The following is a 4,885-nucleotide window of genomic DNA, read 5'->3' as shown; positions in this document are numbered from 1 at the left end:
GTCCTATTATGGATATATTATAGCATGACAGTTTGTGGTGGATATCCATTTCCCTATAGATATATACATTTAGTATCAACGTTTTATAGGTACCTAATGCACGAACATCTAATAACGAATATCTATTACGAATAACAGTACAAAAACCTTCTCATTAAAGGGTGTAAATCTATTTGGAAAGTAGGACAGCACATACCTATGTGTTCAAGCATTGAAGCATATTATATAAATCGGGTGAAGTGCTAAAATATAGTCACACAAAACATTGAATCACAATTACGTGCAGCGTACTTATATAGCTATTACTTTATGTCTAAAAATAGTTATTCGTGTGTTAACATAATATTTATAGACATACAATATAGCTGATGTTTAGAGTTAAAAATAAAAACAAATTTTATTATAATAATTGTATAGGTTTATATTATTGTTTTATGGATATACTATTATTTATTTATTATCAAATATTATTTTATATTTTTTTTTTTCATTAATTAACCCGCAGCAACTTAGACCATTGGGTGGTTTTTAACTGTGGGGAAGAGTAGTATGGGTTTTTGTAAACGTGTGTGTTTTTAGTTTGGCCGAATTTTTCAAGTGCCGCCCGTGGCCAAGGTTCGAACGGACGACGGGGCGCATGAATATTATATTGTATTACTGTACATAGTAATTTGATTTTTACGATTATATTTTTTATTTAGTATGTGGACTAAAGTTTAAATTGGTGATTAAAAAATATTTAACACATATGGATATCATAAAAAGTCGTATATGCAGTGCACGACTTGTGAGATGCACAAGGGAACGGAGTACCCCAACTCATTTTTCATAAATGTTAGCGTACTCCTACTATTATTTTTAAGGGTTGTAACGAGCTGTGACTATGAAATCAATTAATATATTTAAATGCAGCAGCAAGTGGCATGCATCAATGAGAGCCATAGTAATATATATTAATATATCTATAATTGCTACAGTGAGCGCGTAACCCCGGGCGGCGCGCTACAAAACACGTGAAAGGTATTCTATGATAGATATGCGTATTCTAGGAAAACTTAATAGCTTAGCAGTACAAAAATTATGGTTTTGTACAAAATATTATATTCCAGAAATAGTATGATTATTTGAATGACGTCCGAAATGATCTCGGGTGTATGCGGCACGTGTAACATTTTTATACTAAAAATTCCATAGTAGAGATCTAATAGAACTACCCGACGAGATACGTCGATGGACAAGCGTCCATCAGACGAGCAGCCAGCCTCAATCTGAACAGTCAAATCGTTAAATACCAAGCCCGGATTAGGGGGGGGGGGTCCAGAGGAGGCCATGGCCCCCGGGCCTCAATAGTTTGAATTTATTTAGGGGCCTCAGATTTGTCCATTACTTTTTTCGTTATGGGCTATAACTGCATGATCACCTTAAAAAAACCGATGATTATTTAGCGAAGAAAAAAGCTTATACATTATAATTTATAAATAAAATGATACATTATTTATTGCCAAGTACCTAATATCTATATATATTTATTATAACAGGTACCTAATATTAAATAATATATACATTATAAACATAATGCACATAATAAACTATTTTTTTTTCGTACAGGGGCCTCTTTTAAAACATTGGCCCCTGGGCTTCAAAATGTCTTAATCGGGGCTTGCTAAATACTAGTCACAACTCACTAATAGTCACTGTTTAATTATTAATTATTTAGACTTGGAATATTTTAATAAATATTATTACAAAACATCTTCGTGACTTTATTTAAAATCCTTCCATCAATTTAACGGTAGTTGTGAGCATGTTACAGGGGAACGCACGGGACGTTTCATCATGCTTCATTTTTATTAAAATACGCGAGATACCATCAAATAATTACAAATTAATTTGTCTTATGGATTATTTCATAACCACGGATCTATAAATAAGTTAATATATATATATAATTAATACCTATTAACTAATTATTACTAAACTATTAATACAATTAATTTTATTTTATTATCCTTTTGGGTTTGTTATTATTTATACCTAACTATAATATGTATAATAGATACAGTAATTAGTAATGACATAATATGTCTTATATTATCTTGTTTTTTTTTTTTAAATGATTATTTATTAATATTTTGTCTATATACTTTTCTATTACTTGTCTATATATTTTGTCCAATACGGCCCGGCTAGCTCAGTCGGTAGAGCACGAGACTCTTAATCTCGGGGTCGTGGGTTCGAGCCCCACGTTGGGCGCCACTTTGTGGTATCACCCGTATTGGATAATACGCGATGAACCAACTATATGCTTTACCTCCGTACACTCTAAGTTAATGACTATCTCTAGAATAAATTCAGATTAATGCACTGTTAGCTTTTGAGGTACGATGGTATGCGTTTAGTCGATCTTACGTTCGTTCCCTAAATTGGACCTGACCTATGTCAATAATTTACAATGTAAAATATTCTCACCTATATTACATAAATATTAAATAAATAATAGTGACGACTGTCTACAATATACGACAGATTTAAAAATGGATATAAGGGGTAGCTATATAGCCCCCACCCACATAGCCCCCACGGCTCAATAACGTTTAACAAGTGAAGGGGGCCCTACAGGCTACAACTGCAGTAAATAACACGATAAAAATTAAGTACCTACTTTTGTACGTTTTTTCGTCAATCATCATATTATATTAAATAAAACGTTTATCGATAAATCGTTGTCTTGATATTAATTTTTGAAATACCTTTAATACTGTAATATTTTCACTAATTAGTTTATAAAACAATATGGTGAACCTTTACTGTCTAAAACTGGCTTACCACTGTGGATAAAAACTGTTTAAATATTATTAAACTTAACATAATTTTTACAACCTTCTGGGCACATACTGTTTTTGAAGAAATTGCTCACTGTATGTAAAGACGACAGTATTATGAATTATGATATTATTTCAACCAAAAACAAATGATCTGCTTTTTATATAGTACATTGATTTCATCATTTTAAGTAAGAATAAATTCCGTCTCTATCCCTTATGACTTGGATGATAATATTATATGCTTATAGTCTAAATCCCGGCGGGAAACACGAAGGTGTACGGAAGTTTTCTATAATCCTCGTCATGTGTTATGGCTGGTGTCTGGTCCTATAATACATATTATGTTAGTACCTACGTCTAATTATAATACTATAACTAATAATTGCGATTTACATTATAATAATATATTAGGTATAACCACGTTATACCACTATTATTGCGCTGCGCTACTGTATTGTTTATATGTATAAGGTACCTACATTGTACAAGAAATATTATATTATTATTATTATTATTATTATTACATAGGACCGGCGGTACTCACAGCGGTGTTCTCGTTTAATACGTATTTCAAGTCACTTATCATCGCGACGGGGGAACTAAATATTAATAAAAAATAATATTTACTTATATCATATACTCCCCCGGCGCACTATTATCGGCGGGTAGATCCATTAATCGTTTCCGAATACGCGCGTGTGCACACACACACACAGTCACACACCTACACACATACGCAGGCGCACACATGCGAGTAAAACAAATAAGTAATTTTATTATCTAACGCAGTGGTAAACGTCATACATGTCAAATATATATTTTATTGTTAGCGCAAATGCAGTTGACGTTTCAGGAAATTAAGATAGTTCTTAAAAACTTTCATAATTAATATTAATGTTCAGTCGACTTTTGTCCGCATTTCCGTAATACATTAGGAAATATTGTAGTGATTTTTATTGCCATATTTATTGGTATCATCCTTATGTAGGTACACGTATTATGTATTTTATTAAAAAGGTTTTACCGTCGACAACACGCAGCCCAATATAGTTATAGTAGTGTGTACTTCGTAGGCGTATTTTCTACCCACGTTTGCTCACAAATACACCCGAACTGGATTGTACTTTAAGTTTTTGACCGAGACACATTTAAACTGAAGGACACGTCTTACCTATAGCTATAAACTATACAGGCACCGAGTCCAATCCACGGCCGGTCAATCCTACCCTACCTTGTCCGTTTTTCCCCGGAGATGACTGATACGATGACTATACGATAACCACTAAATTTCCAACTTTAATCTTATTCACTATTTTTGACATACCCGGAAAACCTAGCGACATTCCCTGGATCGCCAATTAATTAGCGGTACCAAGAACAAAATCGATTTACACATTTAACAGCAGGACAGAGCACACTGTGTGCTGCACACATCAATCATAATATTGACTTATCATTTAGTAGGTACTCGGATAAAATACCGACCTGCAAGGGTACACGCGACGAAACCGAGGTTTGCTTACACAGAGTTGTACTTGCAGAACTAGTAAAGAATTTAAGAATTCTGTGTTGAACAGTGTCACAGTGTTGGTATTTCTAAATTATATTTCAACCTAAACTATATAATATAGTAATGCACGGTATGACACATACAAATAAAATCTTGGGACTTAATTGATATATTTTACTTTTGTCTTTTCCCAAGTTTTACTTTACTCAATGAGTATAATGTCTTTCGTTTCCCAATCACTGTCTCAATTTGTTTTTATGTTACACTGGACCTAATAAAATTAGTGAATTATTATTCCTCCTTCAAGCATAATATGGGGACTTAATTAGCACTTAAAAAAACACTATACTAATGATAATTTCACGCTATATCGTTAGAAATTATAACTTACTATTTCATACCGCATAAGGTATCTATATATATTTCTCAGATTTACTATATTGTCGTAATTTTCTATAAATGTCAACGGTTCCTGTAGTTAATATCCTATTTTAATATTAGTATATTACATACCTAATATACAATTTTTGATTGGCATGTTGTATGTAGT

General features: G+C 32.5%; 1 non-coding gene across 1 annotated transcript; it reads left to right on the top strand.

The window, feature by feature from the left end:
* The first annotated feature begins 2,180 nt into the window (after positions 1 to 2,180).
* TRNAK-CUU lies at positions 2,181 to 2,253 on the top strand. Its single transcript has one exon. It is a non-coding gene; the product is annotated as a tRNA-Lys (tRNA).
* Positions 2,254 to 4,885: the final 2,632 nt, after the last annotated feature.

The sequence above is a fragment of the Acyrthosiphon pisum genome, chromosome X (assembly GCF_005508785.2).
Source record: "Acyrthosiphon pisum isolate AL4f chromosome X, pea_aphid_22Mar2018_4r6ur, whole genome shotgun sequence".
NCBI lineage: Eukaryota > Metazoa > Arthropoda > Insecta > Hemiptera > Aphididae > Acyrthosiphon > Acyrthosiphon pisum.
The sequence above is the reverse complement of the archived record's forward strand: the minus strand, read 5'-3'. Positions and strand labels throughout refer to the sequence as shown.